Raw genomic sequence first — 21,346 nt, forward strand, 5'->3', positions numbered from 1 at the left:
TTTGGAAGAAGAACTGGATGAGTTCTCTTTGCCATTTGATAAAAAATACCATGACTGAATTAAGTTGTGTCTAGTTGATTGCAAGTTTTAGGGGAAATACTATGTTCAAAGGCAGGGAAAGATGATCCGTTGTCCCCCCTTATTGAGCAATCTGTATATGGAATTTTGCGAGGCTAGACTGCTGAAAGACATTCTGCCACGTAGAACGAAAATGGCTCTGATATGTGGATGACATCTTGTGTTTTTGGCCAAATGATATGGCTCTTGATACATTTTTACCAAGACTTGACGCTTTAGTCCCGTCTATTAAATTCACCGTAGAGAAAGAGGTGGACTGTAAACTTTCATTCCAAAGTGCCCCGTGGCCTGGTGGCAAAAGGTTTCGCTTCACACGGTGAGGGTCCGGGTTCAATTCCCGGCGAAAGGGTGGAAATATTGGACGTGTTTCCTTACATCGGTTGTCTATGTTCACCCATCAGTAAAATGGGTACCTGAGTTTTAGTGGACTGGTGTGGGTCGCATCCTGGGACAAAGCTGATTTAATTTGCCCGAAATGATCTGCATAAAAAGCGCAGTTTTCTGTACAGTAGTATGTAACTGATGTCAGCTAGGCCTGTATATCTTGTATATTTAATTGTAGTAAATGAAGATATTATTGTTAATGTGTGTTGATGCACCGGGTTGATAGAAAGTTTAAGTTTGCATTATATATGACGGCCACAAATGTGTGCTCAAATATTCTCTACTATTCCAACCATGAGACGAGAGTTCAAAGAAGTGTATTTCTTATTATGTTTCTGAGAGCTCACTGAGTGTGCAGTCCGAAGTTCCTAGATGAAGAAATTAGGAAAACATTTGACATTATCATGAAACTGCGGTATCCTAAGGAGTTCGTGGAATCTGCCTTGCTGGCAGCTAAGAAAATTTATTACAGAACATAGTCTAGGATAACACAGACTAAGAATGTGCTGGTCCTCCCATACAATGAGAATTTTTCTATCCTGCCGAATGCCCTAAAAAGATTTAATATACAAGTAGCTTTTAAAAATTCAGGGACTACTAGAAGCATTCTGATAAAGAATTTACCACAAGAACGTGTTGATGATGTCAACAGAATTAGTTACAATGGTTGTAGTCTCTCCTATTTGGGACAGACTGGAAAATCTTTAGAAGTTAGAATATCACAACACAGTTATTCGATAAGTATAGCACAAGGTTCGAACGCGATTTTCAACCACATTAGAGCTTGCAATAACCAGGCAAACTGGCAGGAAGCAAGAGTCATCTTCCCCTGATCCTCTTGGCTTGAAAGGAATATTGTAGAATCGGCAATTATTAAGCATGATAAGCATTCATTAAACAATATCAGTGGCAGGTTGTTCGAATTAGATGCGTTTTTAATTGAGGCAATAATACACAGTCAGAAATTGGGCTCTTCTACAAATGCATTAGACTGTCTTAAATGTAGTGCCACACTGAGGAATTAAGGCCTATTTTTTCTGCATTTTCTGAAGGCTGAACCAGAGTTTGCCTCAGAATCATGTTTGATAACTGTGGCCATCTTCCTTGTAATTACAGATGCCTCCCTCTTTAAATAAATTTATTTTAATGAGCGCCATTTCCTTTGAAAAACTTATAGAAGTCTCCCCTTTAAATAGACCCACTATCTCGTGGATGGTTACTCCATAATTGCCAGTGACTTCCATATCACTGGCAATGTAATTATGTATGCAAAATTACTTACAGCCGAGTCTGACAGAAGTTTTGATAATTGCCATCTTGCTTTCATTTAGGCTACTATTACAATATCAGCGCTTGTAGATTTTTTTCTAATGTTATAATATTCAACCTTTCTGGTTATGGGTATTGGCGTGCCTGGGGGCATTTTCTGTCCCCCCGATCCTCTGGGATCGTAATAGCTCGGACATCCTCCTTTTTTCTGCAACTTTGCAAGCTCCTGATGTGTTGATTGCAACATGAAAGGCCTAGAGCTATCATTCTACTCCCCCAGTGGTTGTTTTGCATTCTATATCGCTTGGTTTGCGATATTTGTATAATAATAATAATAATAATAATAATAATAATAATAATAATAATAAATATATATATATATATATATATATATATATATATATATATATATATATATATATATATATATATATATATATATATATATATATATATGAACACTGTATCAACGTCCGGGGTCCCAGACTTTTCAACATCTTACCAGAAGATATCAGAAAGCTGCTGAAAAGTGTAGAAGCCTTCAAGAGGAAACTAGACAAGTATCTTCACCAGGTGCCAGATCAACCAGGCTGTGATGGATATGTGGGGCAGCGGGCCTCCAGCAGCAACAGCCTGGTTGACCAGGCAAGCACAAGATGAGCCTGGGCCATGGCCGGGCCCAGAGACTATATATACGTACTCTCGAAATTCTTCAAAGGTATATATATATATATATATATATATATATATATATATATATATATATATATATATATATATATATATATATATATATATATATATATATATATATATATATATGCAATAAGATCACAGTAAACAGGTGATTTCAAAATATGCAAAACAACCACTCTGAAAGAATAGAGAAATTCCAAGCGCTTTCGTGACTACTCACATTATCAAGGAACTAAGAAAGTGAAGCATCCAAGGAAGCTATATAAGGGGTCCGGCCAGCACCTCACTATCAGATCCCACAATGGTTAAACACGTGACGCGCGGCGAGCCAACTTGGATAGGTCCCTTGCACAACTCACCCCCAAGCTATTCTACCCAAGAAAATTTAATAACTTTTAAATTTTCTTGGGTAGAATAGCTTGGGGGTGAGTTGTGCAAAGGACATTTCCAAGTTGGCTCGTCGCGCGTCACGTGTTTAACCGTTGTGGGATCTGATAGTGAGGTGCTGGCCAGACCCCTTATATAGCTTCCTTGGATGCTTCACTTTCATAGTTCCTTGATAATGTGAGTAGTCACGAAAGCGCTTGGAATTTCTCTATTCTTTCAGAGTGGTTGTTTTGCATATATATATATATATATATATATATATATATATATATATATATATATATATATATATATATATATATATATATATAATGTGTGTGTGTGTGTGTTTATACTTACCAAACTGTGGTTGCAGGGGTCGAGACTCAGCTCCTGGCCCCGCCTCTTCACTGATCTCTACTAGGTCCTTTTTCCCTGCTCCATGAGCTTTATCATACCTCGTCTTAAAGATATGTATGGTCCCTGCTTCCACTACATTATTGTTAGATTATTCCACTCCCTGACAACTCTATGATTGAAAAAATACTTCCTAACATCCCTTTGACTCGTCTGAGTCTTCAACTTCCAACTGTGACCCTTTGTTGCCGTGTCCCATCTCTGGAACATCCCGTCTCTGTCCACTTTATCTATTCCACGCAGTATTTTGTATGTCGTTATCATGTCTTCCCTAACCCTCCTGTCCTCCAGTGTCGTCAGGCCGATTTCCCCTAACGTTTCTTCGTAGGACATTTCCCTTAGCTCTGGAACTACTCTTGTTGCAAACCTTTGCACTTTCTCTAATTTCTTGAGGTGCTTGATCCGGTGTGGATTGCAAACTGGTGATGCATACTCCAGTAAGGGCCTGACGTACATTGTGTACAGTGTCTTGGACGATTCCTTACTAAGGTATCGGAACGCTATTCTCAGGTTTGCCAGGCGCCCATATGTTATAGCAGTAATCTGGTTGATGTGTGCTTCCGGTGACGTACTCGGTGTTATACTCACCCCAAGATCTTTCTCCTCGAGCGAGGTTTGTAGTCTTTGGCCACCTAGCCTATACTTTGTCTGCGGTCTTTTTTGCCCTTCCCCGATCTTCATGACTTTGCATTTGGCGGGTTAAATTCGACGAGCCAGTTGCTGGACCACGTGTCCAGCCTGTCCAAGTCTCTTTGAAGTCGTGTCTGATACTTGTCTGATTTAATTCTCATTAACTTCACATCATCTGCGAACAGGGACGCTTCTGAGTCTATCCCTTCCATCATCGCATTCACATATACCAAAAATAGCACTGGTCCTAGAACTGACCCCTGTGGGACTCCGCTCGTCACAGGCGCCCACTGTGATACCCTATCATGTACCATGACTCGTTGTTGCCTCCCTGTCAAAAATTCTCTGATCCATTGAAGTGCCCTTCCTGTTATATACGCGTGATCCTCTAGCTTCTGCACTAATTTCTTGTGAGGAACTGTGTCGAAGATCTTCTTGCAGTCCAAGAAAATATAATCAACCCACCCGTCTCTCTCTCATGTCTTACTTCTGTTACTTTGTTATAAAACTCCAGAAGGTTTGTGACACAGGATTTGTCTTCCATGAATCCCTTCTGATTGTCGTTCATGATCTTGTTCCATTCCAGGTGCTCCACCACTCTCCTGATAATCTTCTCCATGACTGTACACTATACACTTCAGAGACACTGGTCTATAGTTTAGTGGCTCGTTTCTGTCTCCTTTCTTAAAAATGAGGACTACATTTGCCATCTTCCATACATTAGGTAGTTGCCCAGTTTCAAGGGATGTGTTGAAAATTGCGGTTAGTGGCACACACGCGTCTCTGTTCCCTCTCTAATGACCCACGGAGAGATGTCCGGTCCCACCGCCTTTGAGGTATCAAGGCTACTTAGCAGCTTGTTCACCTTCTCAGTCGTGTGTATTTCATCGAACACTTGTTGGTATATTACTTGTTGGTGTCTCCCTCTGTTCTGTCTTCCCAGAGTCCTTCCTGTCTCCACTGTAAATACTTCCTTAAATCTTATGTTAAGCTCCTCACATACCTCTTGGTCGTTTCTTTTGAGTTCCCCACCTTCTTTCCTCAGCCTGATTACCTGGTCTTTGATTGTTGTCTTCCTCCTAATGTGACTATACAGCACTTTCGGGTCATACTTGACTTTTGATGCTGTGTCGTTTTCGTACTGTCGCTGGGCCTCCCTCCTTATCTGTGCATACTCGCTTCTGGATCTTCGACTAATCATATTTTCTTGGGTCCTTTCCTTCTGCACCTTTTCCAATCTCTTGTGCACTTAGTTTTTGCCTCCCTACACCTTTGGGTAAACCAAGGGCTCGCTCTGTTCTTCCCATTATTTCTTTTGCCCTTGGTGTGTGTGTTTGTGTGTGCATACTCACCTATTTGTGGTTGCAGGGGTCGAGTCATAGCTCCTGGCCCCACCTCTTCACTGATTGCTACTAGATCCTCTCTCTCCCTGCTCCATGAGCTTTACCATACATTGCCTTAAAACTATGTATGGTTCCCGCCTCCACTACTTCACTTTATAGGCTATTCCACGGCCTGACTACTCTATGACTGAAGAAATACTTCCTAACATGCCTTTGATTCATCTGGGTCTTCAACTTCCAATTGTGACCTCTTGTTTCTGTGTCCCATCTCTGGAACATCCCGTCTTTGTCCACTTTGTCTATTCCGCGCAGTATTTTATATGTCGTTATCATGTCTCCCCTTACCCTCCTGTCTTCCAGTGTTGTCAGGCCGATTTCCCTCAACCTTTCTTCGTAGGATAATCCCCTTAGCTCTGGGACTAGTCTTGTTGCAAACCTTTGTACTTTCTCTAATTCTGGATTCCAAACTGGTGCTGCATACTCTAGTATGGGCCTGACGTAAATGGTATACAGAGTCTTGAACGATTCCTTACTGAGGTATCGGAACGCTATCCATAGGTTTGCCAGACGCCCGTATGCTGCAGCAGTTATCTGATTGATATGCTCCTCAGGAGATATGCTTGGTGTTATATTCACCCCCAGATCTTTCTCCTTGAGTGAGATTTGCAGACTTTGTCCATCTAAACTACATTGTGTCTGTGGTCTTCTTTGCCCTTCTCCAATCTTCATGATTTTGCATTTGGAAGGGTTAAACTCAAGGAGCCAGTTGCTGGACCAGGCTTGTAGCCTGTCCAGGTCTCTTTGTAGTCCTGCCTGATCTTCGTCTGCTTTGATTCTTCTCATTAACTTCACATCATCTGCAAACAAGGACACTTCTGAGTCTATCCCTTCCGTTATGTCATTCACATATACCAGAAACAGCACAGGTCCTAGGACCGACCCCTGTGGAACTCCGCTTGTCACAGGCGCCCACTCTGACACCTCGTCGCGTACCATGACTCGTTGTTGCCTCCCTGTCAGGTATTCGCTGATCCATTGCAGTGCCTTTCCTGTTATGTGTGCCTAATCCTCTAGCTTTTGCAGTAACCTCTTGTGAGGAACTGTGTCGAAGGCCTTCTTGCTGTCCAAAAAAATGCAGTCGATCCACCCCTCTCTCTCTTGTCTTACTTCTGTCACCTTGTGATAAAACTCCAGTAGGTTTGTGACACAGGATTTTCCTTCACTGAAACTGTGCTGGTTGTCAATTATACACTTGTTTCTTTCCAGGTGCTCCGCCACTCTCCTCCTGATGATCTTCTCCATGACTTTGCATACTATACACGTTAGTGATACAGGTCTGTAGTTTAGTGCCTCATGTCTGTCTCCCTTTTTAAAAATTGGGACTACATATGCCATCTTCCATACCTCAGGGAGTTGCCCAGTTTCAATGGATGTGTTGAATATGTGTTAATGGCACACACAGCATCTCTGCTCCCTCTCTAAGGACCCACAGAGAGATGTTGTCTGGTCCCATCGCCTTTGAGGTGTTAAGTTCACATAGCTTCCTCACCTCCTCTTTGGTTATGTGTACCTCATCCAGCACTTGTTGGTGTACCCCCCTGTTCTGATTTCCTGTAGTCCTACTGGTTTCCACTGTAAATACTTCTTTAAATCTCGTGTTGAGCTCCTCACACACCTCTCGGTCGTATCTTGTGAACTCCCCATCACCCTTCCTCGGTCTGATTACCTGGTCCATGACTGTTGTTTTCCTCCTAATGTGGCTATACAACAGCTTTGGGTCAGACTTGACTTTCGATGCTATGTCATTTTCATATTGTCGCTGAGCCTCCCTTCTTGTTTGTGCATATTCGTTTCTGGCTCTTCAGCTAATCTCTTTATTTTCCTGAGTTCTCTGTCTTCTGTACCTTTTCCATTCTCTAGTACACCTAGTTTTTGCCTCCCTACACCTTTGGGTGAACCAAGGACTCGTTCTGTTCTTCCCATTATTTCTGTTTCCCTTGGGAACAAACCTCTCCTCTACCTCTTTGCATTTTGATGCCACATAGTTCATCATTTTTGTACTGGTTTTCCTGTCAGTTCCCTCTCCCACTGAATGTCTTGCAGGAAGTTCCTCATGCCTGAGTAGTTCCCCCTTTTGTAGTTTGGTTTTTCCCATCCTATTCCTGCTACTCTCTCCACTTGAAGCTCAACTATGTAGTCAAAGCACAGAACCACATGATCACTAGCTCCTAGGGGCCTTTCATACATGATATCCACAATGTCCGAGCTACTGAAGGTGAATACAAGGTCCAGTCTTGCTGGATCATCCTCACCTCTCTCTCTGGTAGTGTCTCTAACATGTTGATGCATGAGGTTTTCCAGTACCACATCCATCATCTTGGCTCTCCATGTTTCAGGACCCCCATGGGGCTCCAGGTTTTCCCAGTCAATCTCCTTGTGATTGAAATCACCCATAACTAGTAACTTTGCTCCCCCCATGTGTGCTCTCCTGGCCACCTTGGCTAGTGTGTCGACCATTGCTCTGTTGCTCTCATCGTATTCTTCTCTTGGCTTCCTGCAGTTCTGTGGTGGGTTGTACATTACTGCAATTATCACCTTATGTCCCTCAGACTGGATTGTTCCTACTAAGTAGTCCCTTTCGCCCGTGCCATCCATTCCTTCCATTTTCTCAAAATCCCACTGGTTTTTAATAAGCAGTGCAGCTCCTCCTCCCCCTCTCCTCCCTCTGTCTTTCATGAGGATTTGATATCCGGATGGAAAGATTGCATCTGTTATTATGTTGGCGAGTTTTGTTTCTGTGAGTGCTATTATGTCTGGGGATGTCTCCTTGATTCTTTCATGCCACTCCACACACTTATTTGTTATTCCATCTGTATTTGTATACCACACCTTCAACTTCTTTTCTAAGACTGTGGTCTGGGAGGTATATTGGGGTTGAGGAAGTGGGAGACCTGATAAGGAACTATGGGTGGTTACTGTGGGGGTGAAGTTTGCAATGCAGTGGGTGGGGGCATTGGATATGGCATGGGTGTTTTGGTTTAGAATGTTTGGTTGCACTGGGGTTGACCTGGTTGGGGGGCTTCTATAGGAGGTTGTGAGAGAGGCTGTATTTGATCTTCTTCCTGGGTCTGGAATCTCCTGTCTATCTCCTCCATCCCCTCTCTTTCCTCCTTTCGCCTTTGTACCATCTCTCTCAGTTTCTGCCTTTCTTCTCGTGTTCTGTCACAGTCGATATGCACCTTCCTGTATGCCGGCAAGTTCCTTAATCTTGCTTTCTCCTGCAGGGTCCTGTTCCGAGTTGATTCTGCCTTGATAGTCACTTTCATTCTTCTTACAAACCCCCTTATTCTCCGAAAAATTTCCAGCTGGATCATGTCATCTTCTCCTATTGCTTTTATGATGCTTTCAATTGTTTTTTTTCCCCTTGTTTTCTTGTTTCATATGTTTCCCCATCAATTTCCTGGAGCTCATACACAAAGACTGACCTCTCCCTTTCATTCTCCCACTGCATATCCTCGTGTATCCACTCATTAAATTTAATTTCCTCCATTGCAGTTTTCCTTTCTTCAGTTTCACTATCTATTGTACTCGGGCTCTGTGGCCTGTCATTTTCACTTCTCGGCTTTCCCTGGGCTCTGCTGTAGGCTGTTAGGGCCTCCACATATAGCTTAACTCTTTCATTTACTAGTCCCCTCTGATAGAGCTTCTACATGCAGTTTTGCTCCTTCTTTCCCTACAGTCCCCTTATTTGTGACTGAGGTAGCAGTCTCTGATGTCATTCCCAAAATGTTCTTTAGTTCTTTAGGCTGTTTCAGATTTTTCAGTTCCTCTTCTAATGTTTGTATCCTAGCCTCTGCTGCTATGACTTGCATCTCCTACTTCCTGCTTTCCATGTCTATCCTCTCTTCCATTCTCATGCTAAGTTCTTCTAGTTTCTTTTCCCATTCACGTTCCCTTTTTATGAGCTCTGCTGCCCAATCGTCCTTTGCAAATTCATCCTCCTGCCCCTTAGTTTTCCTTCCTGCTCTCTGGCAACCCATTTTTTTTATTTTGATTGCTTCAGAATGGAAAATTTAGGTAATTCTGTGTGTTAGATTAGTAGTGTGTTTGTCAGAGTGGGGGAGAAGGTAGAGGAGGAACTGTGGACAGTGGCTATATGGAAGAGAGGGTGGGGAGGGGTATTTAGGGGGGAATATGGGGAGTGAGAAGGAGAAGCAAAGGGGTGAATGGGAGAGGGAGAGGGGGGAAGGAGGGAGAGGTGGGGAGGAGGAGGGTGACAGAGAGGGGTGGATCAGGGGAAGGAGTGAGAGGTTGGTGGGGATGGGGGGAGTGTGTGTGTGTGTGTGTGTGTTTAGTTATGTGTGGAATTATGTTTCGGTTTATTAAGTGTCTGAAAAGTAGGTGGAATTGTGCACTGGAGTGTTATGTGGAGTGTCAGTGGTTCCTTGCCTGACCACAACCTTTTGTGACCTGACCCCCACCCTCCTGGGACTTGACCCGCACCTACTTACAATGTTGCCCTTCATGCTTGTCCTACCACCCAGGCTTATAGTAACTTACTCCCCTTGTTCCACAGATTACCAATTGCTATTCCTTATTGAGTACTTGAATGCCTATTCTTTATTGTGCTAGGAGAGTTGGATCATTCACAATCAGCTTGGTGGTTAATTGGAACCTGAAACCCCACACCCAAACAACCATGCATAGGTGAATACAGTACTTGCAATGCAGCTGTAGCAGCCTGTAGATTGTCCAGCTTGATGTGACGTCCTGGCGTAGATCCACTCAATTTCTTCTCGTTTTATAATGTACCCTATTCACTGTATTTCTTTCACTGGTCACATGATTGTTTTACTTTGTTAACTTTCTTGGGTGACACGTGGCAACGTCGCCTCACCCACACTAGTCTGCCCGCTCTGACTGGGCCACCATGTTTTACTTTCTAGATCACTTACAAAATTGTGGCTCTCCTCACACTTATGTGGCTCAGACAGATTGTAAATCGCTTCAAGGAATTTTTCACTACCCTAACACACTTAACCCTTGCAGAACACTTGGGTAGCCCTCAAAAACACTTATATTAGCGGAGCACGGAAGGCGTGACTCGGGCACGCTGTGTCCTTACTGTGTGTGTGTGTGTGTGTGTGTGTGTGTGTGTGTGTGTGTGTGTGTGTGTGTGTGTGTGTGTACTCACCTAATTGTACTCAATTGTGGTTGCAAGGGTCGAGACACAGATCCTGGCCCCGCCTCTTCACCGATCGTTACTAGGCCCTCTCTCTCTCTATCTATCTATCTATCCTTCCAGAGCTTTGTCATACCTCGTCTTAAAGCTATGTATGGTTCCTGCCTCCACTACATCACTTGTTAGGCTATTCCACTTCCTGACGACTCTATGACTGAAGAAATACTTCCTAACATACGTATGACTAGTCTGAGTCTTCAACTTCCAATTGTGACCCCTTGTTTCTGTGTCCCCTCTCTGGAACAACCCGTCTCTGTCTACCTTATCTATTCCATGCAGTATCTTGTATGTCGTTATCATGTCTCCCCTGACCCGCCTGTCCTCCAGTGTCGTCAGTCCGATTTCCCTCAACCTTTCTTCGTAGGACATACCCCTGAGCTCTGGAACTAGCCTTGTTGCAAACCTTTGCACTTTCTCTAATTTCTTGACGTGTTTGCCCAGGTGTGGGTTCCAAACTGGTGCTGCATACTCCAGTGTACAGTGTCTTGAACGATTCCTAAGGTATCGGAACAATATTCTCTGGTTTGCCAGGCGCCCGTATCCTGCAGCAGTTATCTGGTTGATGTGTGACTCCGGAGACATGCTCGGTGTTATGGTCACCCGAAGATCTTTCTCCTTGAGCGAGGTTTGCAGTCTTTGGCCACCTAGTCTATGCTCTGTCTGCGGTCTTCTTTGCCCTTCTCCGATCTTCATGACTTTGCACTTGGCAGGGTTGAATTCAAGAAGCCAGTTGCTGGACCAGGTGTTCAGCCTGTCCAGGTCTCTTCGAAGTCCTGCCTGATCCTCGTCTAATTTAATTCTCCTCATTAACTTCACATCATCTGCGAACAAGGACACCTCTGAGTCTAACCCTTCCATCATGTCATTCACATATACCAGAAACAGCACTGGTCCTAGGACCAACCCCTGTGGGACCCCGCTCGTCACAGGTGCCCACTGTGATACCTCATTCCGTACCATGACTCGTTGTTGCCTCCCTGTCAGGTATTCTCTGATCCATTGCAGTGCCCTTCCTGTTATACGCGCCTGATTCTCTAATTTCTGCACTAGTCTCTTGTGAGGAACTGTGTCGAAGGCCTTCTTGCAGTCCAAGAAAATGCAATCAACCCACCCCTCTCTCTCGTGTCGCACTTGTTAGTTTGTCATAGAACTCCAGAAGGTTTGTGACACAGGATTTGCCTTCCATGAATCCGTGCTGGTTATCATTTATAATGTTGTTCCAGTACAGGTGATCCACCACTCTCCTCCTGATAATCTTCTCCATGACTTTGGTCTGTAATTTAGTGCCTCTTTTCTGTCTCTTTTTTTAAAAATGGGAACTACATTTGTGGTCTTCCATATCTCCTCAGGTAGTTGCCCAGTTTCAAGGAATGTGTGCAAGAAAGGTATAAAATACCGACAATATGAAAGTTAAGACACATGTGCAACATCTGGATATCTTTATTGTAGTAGACGTTTCGCCATCCAGTGGCTTTATCAATACAGATTCTAGGACATAATAGGAAGACAGTAGAACTATATACAAAAGATGAGGTAATCAGTCCCTCGGCCTTGGAGTTAGTGTTCACAGCATCGTGGTGGAGGAGAATCTGAAGCAAAGACAAGAAGACTGGCGGTTTATATAGGCGTCAGTGGATAGGGACGGGCAGCAGACGAGGGCAAAGTCACTGGTAGGCGGGATTCCCCAGTGGAAGTAGGTCTTCCCAAAGAGATCAGCAGCCGTGAAGAAGGTCTTGTAGATGTCCTCTGAACCAAGATTCCATGATGTTGCAGTGTCTTGACAAGTTGTGCAAGAAAGGTATAAAATACCGACAATATGAAAGTTAAGACACATGTGCAACATCTGGATATCTTTATTGCAGTAGACGTTTCGCCATCCAGTGGCTTTATAAATACAGATTCTAGGACATCTACAAGACCTTCACGGCTGCTGCAACTAACCCATCTCTTTGGGAAGGACCTACTTCCACTGGGGAATCCCGCCTACCAGTGACTTTGCCCTCGTCTGCTGCCCGTCCCTATCCACTGACGCCTATATAAACCGCCAGTCTTCTTGTCTTTGCTTCAGATTCTCCTCCACCACGATGCTGTGAACACTAACTCCAAGGCCGAGGGACTGATTACCTCATCTTTTGTATATAGTTCTACTGTCTTCCTATTATGTCCTAGAATCTGTATTGATAAAGCCACTGGATGGCGAAACGTCTACTACAATAAAGATATCCAGATGTTGCACATGTGTCTTAACTTTCAAGGAATGTGTTGAAGATTGTGGTTAATGGCATACACAGTATACCTGCTCCCTCCCTGAGGACCCACGGGGTGATGTTGTCCAGTCCCATTGCCTTCGAAGTATCAAGGTCACTTAGCAACTTCTTCACCACCTCCTCCTCAGTTGTGTGCATATCGTCCAGCACCTGTTGGTCTATTCCCTGTTGGTGTCCCCCTCTGTCCTGTCTTCCCAGAGTCCTTCCAGTCTCCACTGTGAATACCTCTTGATCGATTCTTGTGAGTTCCCCACCTTCTTTCCTCAGCCTGATCACCTGGTCTTTGACTGTCGTCTTTCTCCTAATGTGGCTAAACAACAGTTTCGGGTCAGTCTTGGCTTTCGATGCTATGTCATTTTCATACTGTCGCTGGGTCTCCCTCCTTATCTGTGCATATTCGTTTCTGGCTCTTCTACTGATCTCCTTGTTTTCCTGGGTCCTTTGCCTTCAATACCTCTTCTATTCTCTAATACACTTAGTTTTTGCCTCCCTGCACCTTTGGGTAAACCAAGGACTCGCTTTGGTCTTCCCATTGTATCTGTTGCCCTTGGGAACAAACCTTTCCTCTCCCTCCTTGCATTTTGTTGTTACATACTCCATCATTTCATTTACTGTCTTTCTTACCATTTCTCTGTCCCACTGCACCTACCACAGAAAGTTCCTCATACCTGTTTAGTACCCCCTTTTACAGTTTGGCTTTTCCCATTCGATTCCTGTTACCCTCTCCATCTGTAACTCTACTGTGTAATCAAAACTCAGGACTACGTGGTCACTAGCTCCGAGGGGCCTCTCATATGTGATGTCTTCAATGTCTGAGCTGCTCAGGGTGAACACAAGGTCCAGTCTTGCTGGTTCATCCTCCCCTCGCTCTCTGGTAGTTTCCCTGATGCGTTGATGCATGAAGTTTTCCAGTACCACATCCATCATCTTGGCTCTCCATGTTTCGGGGCCCCCATGAGGCTCCAGGTTTTCCCAATCGATCTCCCTGTGGTTGAAATCACCCATAACCAGTAACTTTGCTCTGCACGTTTTAGCTCTTCGTGCCACCTCAGCCAGTGTGTCCACCATCGCTCTGTTGTTCTCATCATATTCCTCTCTTGGTCTCCTGCAGTTCTGTGGTGGGTTATACATCACAGCAATGACTACCTTATGTTCCCCAGATTGAATTGTGCCTGCTATGTAGTCCCTTTCTCCAATCTCGTCCATGCTCTCCATTTCCTCGAAACTCCACCGGTTTTTTATGAGTAGTGCCACCCCTCCTCCCCCTCTGCTCTTTCTATCTTTCCTCAGGATCTCATATCCCGGTGGGAAGACTGCGTCTGTTATTGTCTCAATGAGTTTCATATCTGTGACTGCTATGATGTCTGGGGACTTCTCGTCGATTCTTTCGTGCCATTCCTCGTATTTATTTGCTATTCCATCTGCGTTCGTGTACCACACCTTCAGCTTCTTATCTATCACGGTGGACCTGGGAGAATATTGGGGTTGGGAGCCCTGGGGGGGTATGGGGGTGGGAGCCCTGGTGGTTATGGGGGTTTGTGGTGTGGGTGGGGTTTGTGGTGTGGGTGGGGTTTGTGGTGTGGGTGGGGTTTGTGGTGTAGGTGGGATTTGTGGTGTGGGTGGGATTTGTGGTGGGGGTGAGGGCAGTGTCCATAGGGAGCTGCTGTGGCAGTGGGGTTTGTGATGTTGGGGGTGGGGGCAGAGGGAACAGTGTGTGGGTTTTGGTTGAGGTTGTTCAGTTGCTTCGGGGTTGTTGTGGTTGGAGTCCTTCTGTGGGTGTCTCTGTAGGGTGTATTTGTCCTTCCACCCGAGTCTGGGTTCTGTTCCTCATCGATGCCTCCTATTCCTCCTTACGTTTTTGTACCCTCTCTCTCAGTCTCGTCCTTTCCTCCTGTGTTTTGTCGCAATCGAGGTACACGCTCTGGTACTCTGATTTGTCCCTCAGTCGTGCTTTCTCCTGCAGGACCCTGGTTCGAGCTGATTCTGCCTTGAAGACTACATTGACAGGCCGCCTCCTGCGTGCAAACCACCCAATTCTCCGAAAATTTGCCACCTTGGTCATGTCTCCCTCTCCTATTGCTTTCAAGATACCTATGATCGCTTTCTTTTCCCCCTGGATTCTTTCATCAAAGGTTTCCAATTCAACTTCTTGTAGCTCGTAGACAAACACTGACCTCTTCCTCTCCTCCTCCCACTGTCTCTCTCTTTGTGACCTCTGAGGTGTTTTATCTCCTTCCATTGAGATGTTCTTGCCTTCAACCCCTGTCCTTGCTGCAGCCCCTAAGCTCGGTCGACTGTCTTCCCTGCTCAGCTGTTCCCTGCCACTGTAGTTGACTGTTAGAGTCTCTGCATAAGTCTTGTCTCTTGCAGTGACTGCAGGCTTCACGATTGGTATTCCTGTACTCAACTTTTCCTGAATCCCTACAGCCCCCTCGTCTGTGACTGCTATAGAAGTCCCTGATGTCCTTCCTGTGCTATCATACGTCTCTCTATTCTGTTTCAGGTTTTTTAGCTCCTCTTCTAAGCACTTTATCTTTGCTGCAGCTTCGTGTGTGTGTGTGTGTGTGTAGGGAAATCTTAACAATTTAAAATATTTAGAGGTGAACAACTCGCCGAACTGAGGGGTTCGAATCCATGGCAAGCCAGACCACTGTTCTGTCCACCATGCCTGCCTAGTAAGATTCAATTTATTATATGCAGTTTGATGGTTAACATGGAGACCACTGTGACAACAAGTACTAGTTTTTACAGACTAATCTTTCACGGTCACGCAGCATGACTATGTGTTCCAATGTCAAGTTAAAGACCCATCAAAACCTATCATAAAATCATAATGACAGGATTTAAACAACTTAGTGGATGATTTGAACGCATGTCAATGCTAGGAATAAAACTCAACTCCATGTCATGTCCTTTGGCCTTTGAATCTTATTAGAGCGGCACTGGATTACATATTCTAGTATAGGTTTGCCATGGGTTCGAACCCTACATTTTGCGAGTTGTTTGCAGTCATGGCATTACAATTTCATGAGTCATTCACAACGGATGTGATGCCATGAATATGCTGCAGTGAGAGTCATCAGTAAAACTTCCTTTTTGGTCACAGTGGAACCCATGTAACCTTTCTAGTGCGTATAGACTCAGATGAATCACAGGGACGTTAGGAAGTATTTCTTCAGTCACAGAGTTGTCATGCAGTGGAATAGCCTGGGAAGTGATGTAGTGGAGGCAGGATCCATGTATAGCTTTAAGAAGAGGTGCCAGGAGCTGTCTCTCAATGCAACGAGCTGGGCAAACCTTACAAGGACAGCGCACTGGACTACTAATTTTAGAGCTAGCTTGCCATGGGCTCGAATCCTCAGTTCAGTGATTTATTTACAATTATGTGATTACAATTAATCCATTCATTGAGAGGTTAACAATAGTTTACCTGGAGAGAGTTCCGGGGGTCAACGCCCCCTCGGCCTGGTCTGTGACCAGGGCTCCTGGTAGATCAGAGCCTGATCAACCAGGCTGTTACTGCTGGCTGCACGCAATCCAACGTACGAGCCACAGCCCGACTGGTCAATTACCGACTTTAGGCGCTTGTCCAGTGCCTGCTTGAAGACTGCCAAGGGTCTGTATGTATAATGTTCTCCAAGACCGTAGTCCGGGCACGGGTCTCAATCTTTCGATGACCCGTCTATTGGTAATCCCCCTTATGTATGCTGGGAGGCAGTTGAACAGTCTCGGGCCCCTGACACTTATTGTATTGTCTCTTAACGTGCTAGTGACACCCCTGTTTTTCATTGGGGGGATGTTGCATCGTCTGCCAAGTCTTTTGCTTTCGTTGTGAGTGATTTTCGTGTGCAAGTTCGGTACTAGTCCATCTAGGATTTTCCAGGTGTATATAATCATGTATCTCTCCCACCTTCGTTCCAGGGAGTACAGGTTCAGGAACTTCAAGCACTCCGTTATGCGCGCCATGAAGGTTCTCTGTACATTTTCTAGGTCAGCAATTTCACCTGCCTTGAAAGGTGCTGTTAGTGTGCAGCAATATTCCAGCCTAGATAAAACAAGCGACCTGAAGAGTGTCATCATGGGCTTGGCATCCCTAGTTTTGAATGTTCTCATTATCCATCCTGTCATTTTTCTAGCAGATGCGATTGATACAATGTTATGGTCCTTGAAGGTGAGATCCTCCGACATGATCACTCCCAGGTCTTTTGGCGTTGGTTTTTCGCTCTATTTTGTGGAAGGAATTTGTTTTGTACTCTGATGAAGTTTTAATTTCCTCATGTTTACCATATAGGAGTAATTGAAATTTCTCATCGTTGAACTTCATATTGTTTTCTGCAGCCCACTGAAAGATTTGGTTGATGTCCGCCTGGAGCCTTGCAGTGTCTGCATTGGAAGACACTGCCATGCAGATTCGGGTGTCATCTGCAAAGGAAGACACGGTGCTGTGGCTGACATCCTTGTCTATGTCGGATATGAGGATGAGGAACAAGATGGGAGCGAGTACTGTGCCTTGTGGAACAGAGCTTTTCACCGTAGCTGCCTCGGACTTTACTCTGTTGACGACTACTCTCTGTGTTCTGTTAGTGAGGAAATTATAGATCCATCGACCGACTTTTCCTCTTATTCCTTTAGCACGCATTTTGTGCGCTATTACGCCATGGTCACACTTGTCGAAGGCTTTTGCAAAGTCTGTATATATTACATCTGCATTCTTTGTCTTCTAGTGCATCTAGGACCTTGTCGTAGTGATCCAGTAGTTGAGACAGACAGGAGCGACCTGCTCTAAACCCATGTTGTTCTGGGTTGTGTAACTGATGGGTTTCTAGATGGGTGGTGATCTTGCTATTGCTTTACTGCCCCCTTTGTGGAGTGGGGCTATGTCTGTTGTTTTTAGTAACTGTGGGACGACCCCCGTGTCCATGCTCCCTCTCCATAGGATGGTAAAAGCTCGTGATAAGTGCTTCTTGCAGTTCTTGATGAACACGGAGTTCCATTAGTCTGGCCATGGGGCAGAGTGCATTGGCATGTCATTTATCGCCTGTTTGAAGTCATTTGGCGTCAGGATAACATCAGATAGGTTTGCGTTAACCAAATTCTGTGGCTCTAATAAAAAAAATCATTTTGATCTTCGACTCTCAGTCTGGTTAGCAGCTTGCTAAAAACTGAGTCATATTGGGACTTGAGTAGCTCACTCATTTCCTTGCTGTCATCTGTGTAGGACCCATCTTGTTTAAGTAGGGGCCCAATACTGGACGTTGTTCTCGACTTTCATTAGGCATAAGATTAGAAATACTTTGGATTTCTTTCGAGTTCATTTATGGCTTTTAGTTCTTCCCGCTATTCCCGACTCCTATAAGATTCCTTTAGCTTAAGTGAGAGCATTTCCCTGTTGTTGGACATGCTTCTGTCACCAACAGTGAAGGAAGGAAAGTTTCCGTGCCTCTTCCTCCATCTACCTCACCTATATATAGATTCGGTCTTTCGACCACTAGACTGGTTGGACGACGAAATATTGTTGGCATCTCCATAAAACAGACACAAACGCTAATACATAAGTCACATTAGGCTTGCATGGGCTTAGAGGTTTTGCTGGTTGCATATGCATGTTACCAGTCTGATGCAGACTTAAATTTTTGAGTGCTAAACGCGTATCCACAATATTATTCATTCGATGGACGTACAGAATTTCAATATTGGATATGACTTTATATAATTTTTAGTGAACTGCGAATATTCTTCTTATATACTGGCTGATTGATCTGTACTTTATGCGTGTACTAAGATTTTGATCTGACTGCAGATATATTGTTATGCAGTGTTGTTACCTCATGGTGGTGTTACCTCATGGTGGTGTTACCTCATGGTGTTGTTACCTCATGGTGTTGTTACCTCATGGTGTTGTTACCTCATGATGTTGTTACCTCATGGTGTTGTTACCTCATGGTGTTGTTACCTCATGGTGTTGTTACCTCATGGTGTTGTTACCTCATGGTGTTGTTACCTCATGGTGTTGTTACCTCATGGTGTTGTTACCTCATGGTGTTGTTACCTCATGGTGTTGTTACCTCATGGTGTTGTTACCTCATGGTGTTGTTACCTCATGGTGTTGTTACCTCATGGTGTTGTTACCTCATGGTGTTGTTACCTCATGGTGTTGTTACCTCATGGTGTTGTTACCTCATGGTGTTGTTACCTCATGGTGTTACCTCATGGTGTTGTTACCTCATGGTGTTGTTACCTCATGATTCGCCCTTCCACTGAAATTAGTATTAGTTTTGATACAGGAATGCATGTTATTGTACAAACGAAATTCGTTACGAAATAAAGGAAGGTGAACTTTTGGGTTTTCTTGATCATTTTTCCTGGACTAGTGTTTAAGTAAGTTTATCGGTTTCAAGGCATAATATACTAGTCTAGCACAGGTCCTGCTAGAAAAGCAGTCAGATCATATTACACATGTACTAATGAAACGGTATTATTTATTAGTTCTGACTTCAGTTTATCACGACGCACTCAATAATTACCAATGTACTGCAATAATACTGTTGCAATTTTGCCTAGTATCTCACTAGATTCCAGTATTTCAGCTCCTTGCAACACATCACTAACCACGTTAAACACTGCAATTTCACTCAACAACAATGTGATCAATATTTAATGGTTATGAAATCATTAGCTGTCACAATAACACTCGTGCAACATCACTTAACACCTCACTAATTATCAGTGGCGAAATCAACTTTCAAGCATCACTTAGCGTTTCAGTAAAATCGGCGCAATACTTCTCAGCACCTAACTACTTAACAATTTGCAGTTACATGTGACCCAGTACTGAATATCATGGTAACGCTGGTGTAATATAAAACATGATTAAATGTAATTAAACATGAAACTAGGGTCACTCACCCTAGTGTGATGCATGATTAATAATTTGTATGGTAATAGCCAGACAGATGAGCGAACTATTTAAAGTCTAATAAAGAAAAAGAATTTTGGTGGTAGCTATTGCAACGTAGCCAGATTACCCTGCTGACCAGCTCTAAATGGGATGCAGATATCAGCCAGGAATGATGATCGAGGATTAGCTCCACATCACCTGTCTACCACTCTTCCAGGAGTATAAATGTTGTCATATCGAGCGTCATGCTGGCTTTTATGTACTTTTGCGTCTTGTATCGGAAACAATAGCGGTACAAGATGCAAAACTACGAGGGAAGTTGAATGATAGCTCTAGGTTTTCGTGTTGCAATCTTCAGAAGCTTGCAATGTTGCAGAATTGAGTAGGAAGTCCAGGTAGATTCGTTCAAGGAAACGACAATAGCTAGAATGAGATGGCGTCAAGTAGACCAGTGCCAGGTGCCAGAAGAACAAAGTCCATCAACATTAAATATTTAATAATGACCTAGCGACCACAACATTAGTGATATGTCAAATATGACCAACAGCCCGTCAGATTCCATATCGTATCACTATATAAGACTAATATTCTGATCTCAAAAGTATCTTGGCATCTATCAGCAGGAAAATTTGTTTTATCGCATAAAAATAAAATGGGTCTAGGGGAAACAGCATTAGAGAAGCAATCCTATTTCCAGAGGCTGACCCACTTCATCCTTAGGTAAACGCTGGTTTACCCATAAGGGTGAGGGGAAGCATCAAAACCTGAGTGCTATCAGGTTGGAATCCTGACTGTTAAGCTCACATTAGACGAACAGACAGTGCTAGGATATGGGTTAAGTTTCACGCCTACTAGTGGTGGCACTAATTATATTGACCTTGCTAAACCACTTTTACAGTCTGGAAAAACAAGGAAACTTATCCCCGGAAACGTTCAACATTTGCAAAGGCATGATATATGGGGCTTTGCTCAGACCTGTGGAACCCATCTGTCCTCAAAGACTTAGTAAGTTATACAGTGAATTAAGGAAAGACCTTAGACTTCACTTTACGAAAGAAGACAAAGTAAATGCGATAGTAATTATGGACAAGGAAGATTATAGTGGAAAATGAACTTGTTATTAGAAGACTGGGAAACTTATGTGCCCTTTAATAACAGTTTGGATCAGGTTAATAGTAAGTTTAATAAACAACTTAGAATTTTAGTTAGAGGTAATGAGGAACTGATTGAGTAATTATCAGTTAGGTCGGTGACACTCCCTATGTCCCATCGAAATTGTTGGCGGTGTCTGCAGCAACTGTTGCAATGCCTGCAACTTGAACGAATATACTTGGACTTCCTACTCATTTGCGCAACATTGCAAGCTCCTGAAGATATGTTGATTGCAACACGAAAGGCCTAGAGGTATCATTCAACTCTCCCATGGTTGTTTTGCGCGCCCGCGTACACACACGCAAACAAACACATGCACGCGCGCGTGCACATACATACATACATCAGGGAGATTACCTGAGGTATGGAAGAGAGCAAATGTAGTCCCAATTTTTAAAAAAGGAGACAGACAAGAAGCACTAAACTATAGACCAGTGTCACTGACATGTATAGTAAGCAAAGTCATGGAGAAGATTATCAGTAGAAGAGTGGTGGAACACCTAGAAAGAAATGAGCTTATCAACAACAGCCAACATGGTTTCAGGGATGGGAAATCCTGTGTCACAAACCTACTGGAGCTCTATGACAGGGTGGCAGCAGTAAG

The 21,346-nt window shown here is 43.9% G+C and overlaps 1 long non-coding RNA gene across 3 annotated transcripts in view; it reads right to left on the minus strand.

Annotated features, from left to right (window-relative positions):
- Positions 1-21,346, minus strand: part of LOC128692871 (uncharacterized) — a 626,907-nt gene that overhangs the window by 340,598 nt on the left and 264,963 nt on the right. The window lies entirely within an intron of this gene.

The sequence above is a fragment of the Cherax quadricarinatus genome, chromosome 38, assembly GCF_038502225.1.
Source record: "Cherax quadricarinatus isolate ZL_2023a chromosome 38, ASM3850222v1, whole genome shotgun sequence".
Classification (NCBI taxonomy): domain Eukaryota; kingdom Metazoa; phylum Arthropoda; class Malacostraca; order Decapoda; family Parastacidae; genus Cherax; species Cherax quadricarinatus.